This window comes from Nerophis ophidion, linkage group LG16 (genome assembly GCF_033978795.1).
Source record: "Nerophis ophidion isolate RoL-2023_Sa linkage group LG16, RoL_Noph_v1.0, whole genome shotgun sequence".
In the NCBI taxonomy this organism is placed as follows: domain Eukaryota; kingdom Metazoa; phylum Chordata; class Actinopteri; order Syngnathiformes; family Syngnathidae; genus Nerophis; species Nerophis ophidion.
This window is the reverse complement of record NC_084626.1, coordinates 22,367,465-22,384,964: the sequence shown is the minus strand read 5'-3', so window position 1 is coordinate 22,384,964 and position 17,500 is coordinate 22,367,465. Positions and strand designations below refer to the sequence as shown.

The following is a 17,500-nucleotide window of genomic DNA, read 5'->3' as shown; positions in this document are numbered from 1 at the left end:
GTTTTGTCCGTCTTGCTGCCACTCCCCAGCGCTACTGCTTCTGTTCCTACAACATCGAAACTGAAACTTAATACTTGCTCTCAATTCTTTTCTGTCACGTCCAGTAGTGACGTGCGGATCCAGGCTGAAATATATATACTTAAATACTTTACTTCAGGGGTGTCCACACTTTTTCAACCAAGTGCCGCTTAGTGAAAAGTCAAAGAATGCGGAGGCCATCTTGATATCTTTATTATTTGCACAAAAAAAGCTAAAAACCAATATTGTGTCAGCTTTGTGTTATAAGTGACTAAGTGTATTATTATTGATTATTAGTCTGAGCATTTCAGCTTTTTCTCATTACGTACCAATTTAATTGCTCTTTTTTCTTTCATTTTTACTATTATTTTATTCCCATGTAAGAACACAACAATATTACTAATGATGATGATAATAATAATAATAAGATTATGTAACTGAATAATATAGTGTGTCTAATGTTGGCTGTACCAAAATATTAATGTTCAGTTACAAATGTAACTCTTTATTAGTGTTTTCAAATAAATTCATTCATGAAGTTGATTTTTTTTTATTTGTTAACTAACTAAACTTTGTTTATTGTTAAACTATAGATTTATTTTTTATTCTGAGAGCTTCTAAAGCTTGTAATATTTTAGATGACAACTCAGTGTCTAAACTTTTTCAACCAAAGGCTGCTTACCGAAAAGTCAAGTATGGGGGCGCCATTTCAATATTTTTCTATTTAAAAAAAAAAAAATGCTAAAATGTATTGACTAAAGACAACATGCTGTGTCATTGGTGACTATTTGTATTATTATTGTTCGTTAAAAAAAATTCAGCTTTTTTTCCATTACTTTTTGATTTTCTGCTCCTTTTTCTTACATTTTCATCATTGTTTTTTTTACAGACACAAAGTATCAGATCGGTATTACTTGGTATCGGATCAGAAAGAAATAAGTGGTATCGCACATCACTAGGTTCCACCGTGACTATAAATACTGCATTTTCCGGACTATAAACCGCACCGGACTATGATCTGCAAATATTCACTGGTACTTTGGGAACTGAGATATTTACATACAATATTTTGTTACTGTTTATTTACACTTTAATTGTTTCCAAATGGTGCCTGTAACAGGGCAGTAAAACGGCTGAACAAACAAAACAGAAAAGTCACTGATGTTTTTATTCATCCTTTATGAGGTGAATAAGATGTTCTTCTTTTTAATAAGGTTCAAGATGTTTATCAGGATTATTCTTCCTCGTACTTTGTAAACACTTTGAGTTTGATTGGTTTCTTAAAGTGGATAGTTTTAGTACATTGTTTGATTTCTTTGCTTAATCCGTTTCATCATTTGGCCGTCAGCAATGTAAAATCCATAAATGAGCCGCACTTTTGTACAAGCCGCAGGGTTCAAAGCTTAGGAAAAAAGTAGCAGCTTATAGATGGGGAAATATGGTAGTGTAATTAGGCTCTAAAATTGTTAGAAGTACACCTCTGTATGTTTAAAGAAAACATTCCTGGCCTCCATCGTAGTGACAACTTCGTCATATTCTAGTAGGGGAAAAGAAAGCATGTTCTCCCGGGGTTCCCCCCCAACACCCCACTATTTCAGATGGAATGCTCCAACCATAGAAACCAGGGAGTATGCAATGTGTGTGTTTGAGAGCAGGTGTTACCATAGCAACCTCGAGCAAGTGTCCAAAGAATGCCTCCCTACGCATTCCATTCTACTTGAGGCAATGTCCCCAGCAGATTAACTGTTGATCAATTGAAGCTTCCTCACTTAACCATCACTTTTAATCACAAGTCTTACAATGGAGGAATTCAGGTCTGTCCAACTGCTGGCCAACACAGTTAGACAACATTCACACACTAGGGACCACTTAGTGTGGCCAATCAGGGGCATGTCTTTGGAGGTGGGAGGGGCCTATCCCCAGGTGCATGACTTTGGAGGTGGGAGGGGCCTATCCCCAGGTGCATGTCTTTGGAGGTGGGAGGGGCCTATCCCCAGGGGCATGACTTTGGAGGTGGGAGGGGCCTATCCCCAGGTGCATGTCTTTGGAGGTGGGAGGGGCCTATCCCCAGGTGCATGACTTTGGAGGTGGGAGGGGCCTATCCCCAGGTGCATGTCTTTGGAGGTGGGAGGGGCCTATCCCCAGGTGCATGACTTTGGAGGTGGGAGGAAGCCGGAGTAGAACCCACGCAGTCACGGGGAGAACATGCAAACTCCACACAGAAAGATCCCGAGTGCAGAAAAGAACCCAGGACTACTCAGGACCTTCGTATATATTAACACTAAACCTATTTTATTTATGTCTAGTGCTAAATTTGACCAGGAGAGGGCGACAACGCTAATAGTGATAAGTCGCATACAATGTTTGGTGTGTGAATGTTGTGTCATTTTTATACGTGTAAACATTTGTAGTTTATTGTGTGAATATGTTACCACTAAACCTATTTTATTTATGTAAAATACACAAAAGAAGTTATACCTTTGCTATGTTTATTTCATGTTTATTTTTTCAGTCTTACAAACATAAATAAAGGAAAAAGTGTAAAGAAATAAAACTGAGGAAGCAAAACACTTCAAAAGAACATAAACTAGAGCCTCTGTTTCTTCATATTGTTAACTAGCTGCACGCGCGGGAAACCAGTAGCGATGGCAGAATAATGAATTTATTGACAGTGCCGTGTGAAAAATGATGTGTTGACTTTGTAAACTAAGTCTCAAAGGAATATAACCTGCGGAGGCACTTTCTGACTGTACATCCACATTTGGATGTCTGGCCCTTGAGGACTTGGACTCTTGAAACTGTGGCCCTCTTCATTACGCTGCTGAATAGCCCTGGATTAATTAGAGTGTTTCTTTGGAGGTTTTTAGCATGTAAATCTGTGAGATAAATGACTTAGCAGACATGAATGACAAGGGAAAACAATAGCTGCAAAACACAACATCCTGTTGAGTTCCCCTGAATTCTCAGCCACCGGTTAAACCCTCCCAGTGTGTGTGTGTGTGTGTGTGTGTGTGTGTGTGTGTGTGTGTGTTGGGACTCTTTGATGTTGCCCTAAAGTTTCAGTTTTTTCTCTTCTCATTTTTCAACCGTTTCATCTTCAAAACATTCATCTTAATTGGGTGAACAAACGCTTGTATTTTCTTTTTTGTACAAATTCCGGTTTTCCCAGAATTCCAGGAATTCCGAAATACCCATTCTCAATTCAAACTGTTTGTTCATCAACATTTTTTAACCGATTCAAAAAATTCCAACACCCATCAATTCATATAATCCAGGACAATTGTGCTAGTATCAATATTTTCAAAGATTCCCGGTTTTCTCGAAATTCCCAAATTTCCAGGAAGTTCCCATTCAAGTGAATGGACTAAATTCTCAAAATTTCGCGCCATTTTTAAACCCGATTCCGACCTTTCAACCATCCACACACACACACACACACACACACACACACACACACACACACACACACACACACACACACACACACACACACACACACACACACACACACAACTTTTCCAATATAACAAATGCAAAACATGGTTTCACTTTTCCAAAATTCCCATTTTTCCTGGAATTTTCTCCCCTTTGACAATGAATGGGCATTACACAATCTACTACATATCCCACACCCTGCGATGAGCTGGCGACTTGTCCAGGGTGTACTCCGCCTTCCGCCCAATTGTAGCTGAGATAGGCACCAGCGCCCCCCGCGACACCAAAAGGGAATAAGCGGTAGAAAATGGATGGATGGATGGATACATATCTCACATTTCTCATCCGATTTGAGCCGTCCCAACGTCCACACACTCATCTCACCTTGGTCTAGCAAACTACCATTTTCCAAGTTCAAAAGAATTCCAGGAATTCCTGGTTTTCCCAAGCCTTAATTTTACCTTTTCCTGGAGAGTTTGCACAGTCCACATTTTTCAACCGTTTCTGATCTTTTCATCTTCAAAACATTCCTCTTAATTGGGAGAACAAATGCTTATATTTTCTTTCGCGTACAAATTCCAGTTTTCCCAAAATTCCAGGAGTTCCAAAATACCAATTCTCAATTCAAACTGTTACTACGGCAACATTTCTAATAAAAGAGATGAAAGTAAAAGTGGATGAAAAGGAATGTCAAGAGAAAAAGTATGTCCCACAGAAGACATAATGTCAGACTAAATATAATTACAAAGGGTATACAGTCCTAACATCGCACTTCAAATATTGCGGCTTGACCGCATTGCAGATTTTTTTAGGGATATTTTCTTCAAGCATATTCCGCAATTGTTGGGTCCTCAATGGAGCATTTTCAAGCATAAATAAACCAAACATTTAAAAACGACAGTAGTATTGTCCACGAGGTGAGACCAAACCAATCCGAGCACACTGTTCAGTATTGTGGCCACCGATTGGCTCAGCTGGTCTTAGACTATGTTACAAAACACAAAAGCAGTGAAGTTGTCACCTTGTGTAAATACTAAATCAAAAGAGAATACAACAAATCCTTTTCAACTTATATTCAATTGAATAGACTGCAAAGACAAGATATTTCATCTTCACACTGACAAACAAATAAATAATCATGAAGTTATAATGTAATGGCAGCAACACATTGTAGAAAAGGCATGTTTACCAGTGTGTTACATGGCCTTTCCTTTTAACAACACTCAGTGCAGGTTTGGGAACTGAGGAGACACATTTTTGAAGTGGAATTCTTTCCCATTCTTGCTTGATGTACAGCTTAAGTTGTTCAACAGTCTCCTGCCTCATATTTTAGCCTGCACACATTTTCAATGTCTGGACTACAGGCAGGCCAGTCTAGTACCTGCACTCTTTTACTATGAAGCCACGCTGTTGTAACACGTGACTCTGTATTTAATCAATACTTAGGCCTACTACACCACTGTGTTTTATTGTTGGTCATTCTAGTGGTACTTGGAGTGCCAAGTTTTTTCTGAGGTTGTACTTGGTGAAAAGAGTTTGAGCACCACCGCTCTCGTTGACCCTTTTACCCACTTTCACTATCTTGGCCTTGGCGTCCACTGCTGTAGAAAAGTGTTCCTCATCAGAATAAAAGCATACCTGTCAATTGAACCTTCTAGATTTAAAAAAAAAAAAGGAAATAATTTCACACATGGTGCTTTGATGATTTTCCCTTACAACAAACAGCACAGCCAATCTGTTAACCCTATGTGATATTACTTGAATATTCTGGGAAGGATGTTGCTGAAAATCTGTCAAATGTAGAAAAGCACATTTTCATACTCAATATCTAAGATGATGTAAATATGTGTCAAAGGTCATGAATGCCTTAGTCGTGGCTTGTTGAACCACAGCCAGTCAATGTTACTCAGGTGGTGTCTGTCTCCCTCTGGTGGACACTCACATGCTCTACATCACGCTCAAAGGCGCTGCTTCCTCAACGTGTGTGTGTGTGTGTGTGTGTGTGTGTGTGTGTGTGTGTGTGTGTGTGTGTGTGTGTGTGTGTGTGTGTGTGTGTGTTGTGTGTGTGTGTGTGTGTGTGTGTGTGTGTGTGTGTGTGTGTGTGTGTGCGTGCGTGTGTGCGTGCGTGCGTGCGTGCGTGCGTGCGTGCGTGCGTGCGTGCGTGCGTGTGTGTGTGTACAATAAGTCTAGTGTTGTCTTCATACCAATATTTTGGTGCCGGTACCAAAATGTATTTCGATACTTTTGTAAATAAAGGGGATCACAAAAATGTAATTATTGTCTTTATATTAAAAAAAATATCTTAGTGTAGATGAAACATATGTTTATTATTGTCATTTAGTCCTTCAATAAAATGTTGAACATACTAGACAACTTGTCTTTTAGTAGTAAGTAAACAAACAAAGACTCCTAATTAGTCTGCAGTAACATATTGTGTCATTTATACACCTATTATTTTATACACATTATGAAGGACAAACTGTAAAAAAATATTATTAATCCACTTATTCATTTACTGTTAATATCTGCTTATTTTCTGTTCCAACATGTTCTATCTACACTTCTGTTAAAATGTAATAATCACTTATTCTTCTCTTCTTTGATACTTGACATTAGTTTTGGATGATACCACACATTTAGGTATGGATCATGTCGATACCAAGTAGTTACAGGATCATACTTTGGTCATATTCAAAGTCCTCATGTGTCCAGGGACGTATTTCCTGAGTTTTTTGAATATAATGTGAATAAGAAAAAATATATATATCGATGTAGTCATAGTAGTATCGACTAGATACACTCTTGTACTTGGTATCATTACAGTGGATGTCAGGTGTAGATCCACCCATGGCATTTGTTTACATTGTGATGGTGGTGAGCTATTGTATCCTCCTACACTGTGTAGTGAAGTATGTTTAGCTATTCCTCGTCCTGCAGTGATAATGATACTTGTAAGAAACTGACTTTATTTGTTTCCATGGAGACAAGGGTTAGTGATTTAGAAGTAGCTAAAACACTGTGGATGGATGTTAGCTGCATGTGTTAAAGCAGCTCTTCCTGAAGGTGTTTCAGTGTTATAACTTCACCTTTATCTTGACTTTTTACACCAAAATGCGTCCAGTCTCCCTTTTCTGTCTACACTGTGTCTGCTTGTAAGTACTCAGTGTGTGTGCGCTGCCATACATGCTCCTAAAAGCAGCAATGTCACAACATGACCATGACCGTTAAAAAAAATAAATGGGAAAGCGTTACTTTTGAAACAGAGTATAGTACCTATGTATAAATGTTAGATGTATCTAGGCTAGTAAGGTAAAGTTTTGTAGCTGACAAGTTACGACTACCTTCTTCTTCAGCCTTCATCAGAGTACAACATTTAACCTTACTAGCCTAAATAAATATAACATTTATAAATACACATCAGGAGGCTAAATGAACCTCTTCAACATACAGAGTCCAGTACCCTTTTTGATTCATTAGTACGGCGATACTATACTAGTACTGGTATACTCTACAACCCTAGGCTGGGTTGGGTTATTAGGTACACGCTGGTCGAATTAGCATAACTGGTTATGACACATGTGCGTGCAATTTGTTTGGATACATTTGGGTAAAAGGTCAGGAAAAATCATGAGAAAAGAAAAAACTTTTTTTTTTGGAATAAAACAACTATTTCTGTTATCTCTTATGTTTTTGTCGTTTTGTAATGTGTCACAAGCGAGACACAGCTGCCTGTGAGTGCTCTTGGCACCATTGGGAAGAATCTACTTTTTGGACTAGAAATGTTCTCAGAAGACATTCTAGTTTCTTAAAAATAAACATAAATAGAAAGTTCACATAATTGTAGAGCATGTCATAGAGCGAAGCAGCCTCTTTAGTGGGCAGTCTACAAAAAAAAAGTCCAATAAGACCAGAAAAAGTCTCTCTCTCTCTCTCTCTCTCTCTCTCTCTCTCTCTCTCTCTCTCTCTCTCTCTCTCTCTCTCTCTCTCTCTCTCTGTCTCTCTCCGTCTCTCTCTCTCTCTCTCTGTGTGTGTGTGTGCATATGTATATATATATTTGTGTGTGTGTGTGTATGTATATACATAAATGTGTGTATGTGTGTGTATATATGTATACGGTATATACACACATGTGTGTATATATGTGTGTAGATGTACAGTGGGGCAAAAAAGTATTTAATCAGCCACCGATGATGCAAGTTCTCCACTTGAATGATGACAGAGGTCTGTCATTTTAATCATAGATAGTTCATAAAAAGTTCTATTTGGTTTCATCTGACCACATGACATTCTCCCAATCCTCTGCTGTATCATCATGTATCCATTTTGGTATCAACTCAACTGGTGGTGTTTGGAGGAAGAAGAATACTGAGTTGCATCCCAAGAACACCATACCTACTGTGAAGCATGGGGGTGGAAATAGCATGCTTTGGGGCTGTTTTTCTGCTAAGGGGACAGGACGATTTATCCGTGATGAGGAAAGAAGGAATGGGGGCCATGTATCCTGAGAAATTTGAGCCAAAACCTCCTTGATTTTTTTTCCACATTCTGTCTCTCACAGTTGAAGTGTACCTATGATGAAAATGACAGACCTCTGTCATCATTTGAAGTGGGAGAACTTGCCCAATCAGTGGCTGACTAAATACTGCTTTGCCCCACTGTATGTGTGTGTGTGTATATATATATATATATATATATATATATATATATATTTTTTTTTTTAATATATATATTTTTTTAAAGACAATCCAAAGGGATTTAAATACTTGCTAAATAAGTACAATATACTGACAGCCGCTAAAGTTGGCAACAAGCAAGCGTTACGACCACGTTCACAAACAGTCCCATCATAATGTGTTTATAAGCAAGTCTGAACAGGTAGCTTCAACTTTATTTGTGGTGTTCCAAATCTGTTGGCAATGGGCCACTCCGCATAAAAAGCCGTGTGTGGGAAATACTGGCAAACACCTTCCACACTTGTTGATGTTGCTGGGTGATGTGTACTGAAACTACCTATCTAATCATGACCCAAGACTTTTGCCCATTGCAGTGTATTATCTACATAATAGTTTTTACATGTGAAGTTGCTTATGTATCGGATGTTCCATGAATCCTGCACCTTCACATCCCATAATAAGCTTGTGTACATTTGATGTAATCTTTTGATGAGTTTGAGAGAAAGCAGTGGATTGCTGGTGCAGAAATAGATGGAAGTATTTACACTCGCGGTTATGATGTGTGTGCCCTTTTTATTTGGAGCTCTTAGCGCAGCTCTTTTACGCACCTCAGTGATGGAGTGCAAAGTGCTAACAGTACAACACATATAGTGTTGAAGGACGGCCAATACTTGCAATACAAAGACACCCCAGTGTGTTGTCTAAACAAATACATAATCGCATGCATTTTGTTGGAATCGGCTTTTAAAACACATGTAAAAACCTTCATTAGTTCCTTGATTATTATATCTATACCTAAATATATTAGGGCTGGACGATTATGGCAAAAATAATAATTATTTGGATTGATATTGTAAAGGAGTAAAGTTTGGAGTAAAGTTGTGATGTCAGGTGAAACAAAAAGTGAGCTGTTTGGCCACAATAGCCAGCAATATGTTTGGAGGAGAAAAGGGGAGACCTTTAATCCCAGGAACACCATACATACTGTCAAACATGGTGGTGGTAGTATTATGCTCTGGGCCTGTTTTGCTGCCAATGGAACTGCTGTTTTAAATGGGACAATGAAAAAGGAGAATTAGCTCCAAATTGTTCAGGACAACCTACCTAAATCATCAGGGGGGAGGTTGGGTCTTGGGTGCAGTTGGGTGTTCCAACAGGACAATGACCACAAACACACCTCAAAAGTGGTCAAGGAATGGCTAAATCGGGCTAGAATGAAGGTTTTAGAATGGCCTTCAGAAGTCCTCACTTAAACATATATATATATATATATATATATATATATATATATATATATATATATATATAAAACGCGACAACAAAATGGAATAAGTGGTAGAAAATAGATGGATGGATGGATACAATTGTGATCAAAATTATACAACCCCCACACAATTTTGGTGTTTTAGCAAGTTGGACATTTTATTCCGTATTTTGTTTATAGTCATATCAAATAAAGATGCATTACATAGACAAATGCAACTTGAATTACAACATTATATTTTGTAACATACCAAACAGTGTCATTTCTCTTAATATCTCATTGACAAAATTATTCACTCATTGGAGATCATAACTCTTAAGAACAGAATTTGAATAAAGGTCTTTTCAATCAGGTGTTGAAAACACCTGTAGATGTGATTAGAACGATAAGGAGCAACAATTAAACTGATTGAAAAAGACTGTGACGCTCAGCTTCTTGTAGATGGTCAATGGTGTATTTGCAACATGGTGAAGTCCAGGGAGTGGTCAAAGAAGTCAAGAGAGGAGGTCATTTCTCTTCATAAGAAAGGATATGGATATAAGAAAATAGCAAAGACATTACACATTCCAAGAGACACAGTTGGGAGCATAATTCGCAAGTTTAAAGCTAAAGGCACAGTGGAAACACTACTGGGCGTGGTAGAAAGAGGATGCTGTGTGCGTACAGTGGTGAAAAACCCCCGGGTAACAGCTGAGGAACTACAACAGGACATTGCAGAGGGGGGAACGCAGGTTTCGTCCCAGACTATAAGGTGTGCACTACGAGATGAAGGCCTCCATGCCAGAACTCCCAGGCGCACCCCACTTCTGACTACCAGGCACAAGAAAATAGACTCCAGTATGCCAAAAAATCATCTGGACAAACCCCAAAGGTTTTGGGAAACTGTTCTATGGAGTGATGAGACAAAAGTGGATCTCTTTGGGCCTATGAATCAACGTTATGTCTGGAGGAGAAAAAATGAAGCTTACAAAGAGAAGAACACCTTGACTACTGTTAAGCATGGTGGGGGGTCAATCATGCTCTGGGGCTGTTTCTCTGCCTCAGGTAGCGGGAATCTCCAGCGCGTTCAAGGCATTATGAATTCTATTTCCTAGCAGGATATATTAGCTGCAAATGTCATGAAGTCAGTGAGGAAGCTGAGGCTTGGGAGACGTTGGACCTTCCAACAGGACAAGGATCCCAAGCATACCTCCAAATCAACATCAGAAGAAGGGCTGGAAGACTCTGGAGTGGCCAGACCTAAATCCTCTAGAAAAGCTGTGGTGGGACTTGAAGAAGGCAGTTGCAGCACACAAGCCCAAGAATATTAATGAACTGGAGGCCTTTGCCCAAGAGGAATGGGCTCAAATACTGTAGATGCTTGCAAGAAGCTTGTGTATCACCTTTGAAGGAAGTCATTACTGTTCTACTAAGTACTAAAGATGCATGGAACTACGGGGTTGAATCATTTTGTCAATGAGATATTAAGAAAAATGTCCTTTTTGCTATTTTGTAATACAGTGTTAGAATTGAAGTTGCATTTGTCTATTTGACACATCTTTATTTGATATGACTATAAACAAAATACGGAATAATTGTCCAACTAATTTTGCTCACAACTGTATATATATATATATATATATATATATATATATATATATATATATGATATATACACATATACGTATATATATATCATATCGTGTTCCATGACGTGTGTGTTGAGTCAGTGTTCCATGCTAGCTTTGGTGGAACCAACCATTTAGTATTTTTGATTGGGGTGTACAGTAGGTGAATTTTTGATTAAAGCAACCTTATTATCAAACTTCAATGTATTATATTCATTTTATATTAACAATTAAGATGTCATTATTTCTCTCTTGAAATCCTTAAAGTTGACAAAAGCCCAGGGGCCCCGGTAATACGACCCCGTCACTTCTGATGCACAGAAGACACTAATGTGTGTGTCTGGCTGACAAAGTCTGCAATTGCGTCGTGTGTCGTGTGTCGTGAAGGTGATGATGTCAGCAGGTGTTGACTGACTGACTGGCGCAGGTGTGCTCACACCACAAGAAGAAGAAGAACCACAGTACTTTCCCATGGTGCACCAGCGGGTTGGACCAGCTGGGTCAGTCGGGGCCTGGCACTGCTGCTGGTGTGTCTGCACCTCAGGGGAGTGTCACCTGCTGACTACTGAGGTGGAACATGCATGTAGACAGGTGTCATGTACGTCTTGCCTGCATGACACCTGTCGACATGCACCACAGGGGAGTGTCACCCGCTGACTACTGAGGTGGAACATGCATGTAGACAGGTGTCATGTACGTCCTGCCTGCATGACACCTGTCTACATGCACCACAGGGGAGTGTCACCCGCTGACTACTGAGGTGGAACATGCATGTAGACAGGTGTCATGTACGTCCTGCCTGCATGACACCTGTCTACATGCACCTCAGGGGAGTGTCACCCGCTGACTACTGAGGTGGAACATGCATGTAGACAGGTGTCATGTACGTCCTGCCTGCATGACACCTGTCTACATGCACCTCAGGGGAGTGTCACCTGCTGACTACTGAGGTGGAACATGCATGTAGACAGGTGTCATGTACGTCCTGCCTGCATGACACCTGTCTACATGCACCTCAGGGGAGTGTCACCTGCTGACTACTGAGGTGGAACATGCATGTAGACAGGTGTCATGTACGTCTTGCCTGCATGACACCTGTCTACATGCACCTCAGGGGAGTGTCACCTGCTGACTACTGAGGTGGAACATGCATGTAGACAGGTGTCATGTACGTCTTGCCTGCATGACACCTGTCTACATGCACCTCAGGGGAGTGTCACCTGCTGACTACTGAGGTGGAACATGCATGTAGACAGGTGTCATGTACGTCCTGCCTGCATGACACCTGTCTACATGCACCACAGGGGAGTGTCACCTGCTGACTACTGAGGTGGAACATGCATGTAGACAGGTGTCATGTACGTCTTGCCTGCATGACACCTGTCTACATGCACCACAGGGGAGTGTCACCTGCTGACTACTGAGGTGGAACATGCATGTAGACAGGTGTCATGTACGTCTTGCCTGCATGACACCTGTCTACATGCACCTCAGGGGAGTGTCACCCGCTGACATCTGAGGTGGAACATGCATGTAGACAGGTGTCATGTACGTCTTGCCTGCATGACACCTGTCTACATGCACCACAGGGGAGTGTCACCTGCTGACCACTGAGGTGGAACATGCATGTAGACAGGTGTCATGTACGTCCTGCCTGCATGACACCTGTCTACGTGCACCTCAGGGGAGTGTCACCTGCTGACTACTGAGGTGGAACATGCATGTAGACAGGTGTCATGTACGTCTTGCCTGCATGACACCTGTCTACATGCACCACAGGGGAGTGTCACCTGCTGACCACTGAGGTGGAACATGCATGTAGACAGGTGTCATGTACGTCCTGCCTGCATGACACCTGTCTACGTGCACCTCAGGGGAGTGTCACCTGCTGACTACTGAGGTGGAACATGCATGTAGACAGGTGTCATGTACGTCTTGCCTGCATGACACCTGTCTACATGCACCACAGGGGAGTGTCACCTGCTGACTACTGAGGTGGAACATGCATGTAGACAGGTGTCATGTACGTCCTGCCTGCATGACACCTGTCTACATGCACCACAGGGGAGTGTCACCTGCTGACTACTGAGGTGGAACATGCATGTAGACAGGTGTCATGTACGTCCTGCCTGCATGACACCTGTCTACATGCACCACAGGGGAGTGTCACCTGCTGACTACTGAGGTGGAACATGCATGTAGACAGGTGTCATGTACGTCTTGCCTGCATGACACCTGTCTACATGCACCTCAGGGGAGTGTCACCTGCTGACTACTGAGGTGGAACATGCATGTAGACAGGTGTCATGTACGTCCTGCCTGCATGACACCTGTCTACATGCACCACAGGGGAGTGTCACCTGCTGACTACTGAGGTGGAACATGCATGTAGACAGGTGTCATGTACGTCCTGCCTGCATGACACCTGTCTACATGCACCTCAGGGGAGTGTCACCTGCTGACTACTGAGGTGGAACATGCATGTAGACAGGTGTCATGTACGTCCTGCCTGCATGACACCTGTCTACATGCACCACAGGGGAGTGTCACCCACTGACTACTGAGGTGGAACATGCATGTAGACAGGTGTCATGTACGTCCTGCCTGCATGACACCTGTCTACATGCACCTCAGGGGAGTGTCACCTGCTGACTACTGAGGTGGAACATGCATGTAGACAGGTGTCATGTACGTCTTGCCTGCATGACACCTGTCTACATGCACCACAGGGGAGTGTCACCCGCTGACTACTGAGGTGGAACATGCATGTAGACAGGTGTCATGTACGTCCTGCCTGCATGACACCTGTCTACATGCACCACAGGGGAGTGTCACCCGCTGACTACTGAGGTGGAACATGCATGTAGACAGGTGTCATGTACGTCCTGCCTGCATGACACCTGTCTACATGCACCACAGGGGAGTGTCACCCGCTGACTACTGAGGTGGAACATGCATGTAGACAGGTGTCATGTACGTCTTGCCTGCATGACACCTGTCTACATGCACCACAGGGGAGTGTCACCCGCTGACTACTGAGGTGGAACATGCATGTAGACAGGTGTCATGTACGTCCTGCCTGCATGACACCTGTCTACATGCACCACAGGGGAGTGTCACCTGCTGACTACTGAGGTGGAACATGCATGTAGACAGGTGTCATGTACGTCTTGCCTGCATGACACCTGTCTACATGCACCTCAGGGGAGTGTCACCTGCTGACTACTGAGGTGGAACATGCATGTAGACAGGTGTCATGTACGTCTTGCCTGCATGACACCTGTCTACATGCACCACAGGGGAGTGTCACCCGCTGACTACTGAGGTGGAACATGCATGTAGACAGGTGTCATGTACGTCCTGCCTGCATGACACCTGTCTACATGCACCACAGGGGAGTGTCACCTGCTGACTACTGAGGTGGAACATGCATGTAGACAGGTGTCATGTACGTCTTGCCTGCATGACACCTGTCTACATGCACCACAGGGGAGTGTCACCCGCTGACTACTGAGGTGGAACATGCATGTAGACAGGTGTCATGTACGTCCTGCCTGCATGACACCTGTCTACATGCACCACAGGGGAGTGTCACCTGCTGACTACTGAGGTGGAACATGCATGTAGACAGGTGTCATGTACGTCTTGCCTGCATGACACCTGTCTACATGCACCTCAGGGGAGTGTCACCTGCTGACTACTGAGGTGGAACATGCATGTAGACAGGTGTCATGTACGTCTTGCCTGCATGACACCTGTCTACATGCACCACAGGGGAGTGTCACCCGCTGACTACTGAGGTGGAACATGCATGTAGACAGGTGTCATGTACGTCCTGCCTGCATGACACCTGTCTACATGCACCACAGGGGAGTGTCACCTGCTGACTACTGAGGTGGAACATGCATGTAGACAGGTGTCATGTACGTCTTGCCTGCATGACACCTGTCTACATGCACCACAGGGGAGTGTCACCTGCTGACTACTGAGGTGGAACATGCATGTAGACAGGTGTCATGTACGTCCTGCCTGCATGACACCTGTCTACATGCACCACAGGGGAGTGTCACCTGCTGACTACTGAGGTGGAACATGCATGTAGACAGGTGTCATGTACGTCTTGCCTGCATGACACCTGTCTACATGCACCACAGGGGAGTGTCACCTGCTGACTACTGAGGTGGAACATGCATGTAGACAGGTGTCATGTACGTCTTGCCTGCATGACACCTGTCCTGCTGTCTTTGTTGCAGTCTAGCAGTTAAAGTTAACACACATTACCCACAATTCCCCTTTTTCCGGGACATTTTGCCCATTGAAAATGAAAGGGCCAATTTTCAAACATGCACAATTCCCACATTTCTCTCCCGATTCCAAGCGTTCCCCCGTCCACACTTTGGTCAATCAAACGACCATTTTCCCAGTTCAAAGAAATTCCAGGAATTTCCAGTTTTCCAAAGCCTTATTTTTACCTCCTCCTAAAAAGTTTGCACACTCCACATTTTTAACCGTTTCAACTTCAAAAAATTCATCTTAATTAGGAGAACAAACACTCATATTTTCTTTTTCCTACAAATTCCGGTTTTCCCAGAATTCCAGGAATTCCGAAATACCCATTCTCAATTCAAACTGTTTGTTCATCAACATTTTTTAACCGATTCAAAAAATTCCAACACCCAACAATTTGATATAATCCAGGACAATTGTGCAGGTTTCAATATTTTCAAAGATTCCCGGTTTTCTCCAAATTCCCAAATTTCCAGGAAATTCCCAATCAAATGAATGGACATATTCTTGCCCTAAATTCTCAAAATTTCACGCCATTTTTAAACCCGATTCCGACCTTTCAACCATCCACACACGCACTAGTTTTCCGATATAACGAACACAAAACATGTTTTCACTTTTCCAAAATTCCCATTTTTCCTGGAATGTTCTCCCCATTGACAATGAATGGTAATTACACAATCTACTACATATCGCACATTTCTCATCCGATTTTAACGTTCCACCGTCAGCACACTCATCTCACCTTGGTCTAGCAAACTACCATTTTCCAGTTTCAAAAGAACTCCAGGAATTCCTGGTTTTCAAAAGCCTTATTTTTACCTCTTCCTGGAAAGTTTGCACAGTCCACATTTTTCAACCATTTCTGACTATTCCTTCTTCACAACATTCCTCTTAATTGGGACAACAAATGATCTTATCTTCTTTTTCGTACAAATCCCGGTTTTCCCAAAATTCCAGGGATTCCGAAATATTCATTCTCAATTAAAACTATTACTACTTTTTTGTTTGTTTGTTTGTTTTTTTACCAATTCCAACACCAACCCATTCATATGGTCTAGGACAATTGTGCTGGTATCAATATTTTCAAAGATTCACGGTTTTCCTGAAATTCCCAAATTTCCAGGTAACTTCCATTCAAATGAATGAACATATTCATAGTTCTACAATGCCCTAAATTCTCAAAATGTTCCATTTTTTAACCTGATACCAATCTTTCAACCATCCAACCACCATCGGAAATATGGAACGCAAAACTTGTTTTTCCTTTTCCAAAATTCCCATTTTTTACAGAATTTCCCGAATTTTTCGCCCCAATCTACTACACATCCAACATTTCTCATCCGATTTGAACCGTTCCACCGTCCCCACACTCATCTCACCTGGGACATTCAAGCCAGCATGTTCCCCGGTTCCAAAAATTCCCTGATTACCCGAAATTACCAGGAATTTCTCCCGTTGAAAATGAACGGGCAATATAAAAAACTCTCCTTATCCAACATTGCTTAACCGATTGGAACCGTTCCAACACCCACACATTCCACTCACCCTGGGCATTCAAGCATTTCAGTTCCACTCACACGTATTGGCGGTTGGACGGCTTGGCACATGCTGCATATGCAGCACACCCAAATTGCAAATTGTAGTTGTTGTAACATTTCCTCTTTAAATAGTCTTTACATTGACTGCACCAAACTATTCTTGTAAGTCCACCCCGGGCCCCGAGGCTCATGTTCCACATGTCACAAGGTGAGACGACACTCATTTATATTTGGCCGCCTTAGAGCATTCTACTATGTATGGAAAACATGGTCCTGGACTGGAAGCTTCAGTGGCCGGTCAATCTTTGTGTTGGCTGCACAAACCAGAGTAGCAAGTTCAGAGCGCCGTTTAAAAAATGATTGTGTCACAGTGACTCACTCAAAGGCTGTATTGTCTGCACACGCTCCACCCAAGTAGAGGAGGCGCACAGAGCCTTCAAGTTGTGGGTGAGGTACAGCTGATAGGAATGCAGACTTTGCACTTTAAAGAGACAAGTCAAACAATAGCTTTAAAATTCCATACTGTTTGCGTGAGGTGTGAGAGTGTGTGTGTTTACAAAGTACAGTATGAACAACCTTCTATTCACTTGTTATGATCTGATCTGGTCTATTTGTTTCAGCCTAACTCCTTACACTAAGGCAGGGGTTCTTAAACGTTTTCATGCCTGGGCCCAA

The 17,500-nt window shown here is 42.1% G+C and overlaps 1 protein-coding gene across 10 annotated transcripts in view; it reads left to right on the top strand.

Annotated features, from left to right (window-relative positions):
• cast (calpastatin) overlaps positions 1-17,500 on the top strand; it is a 100,779-nt gene that overhangs the window by 8,795 nt on the left and 74,484 nt on the right. The window lies entirely within an intron of this gene.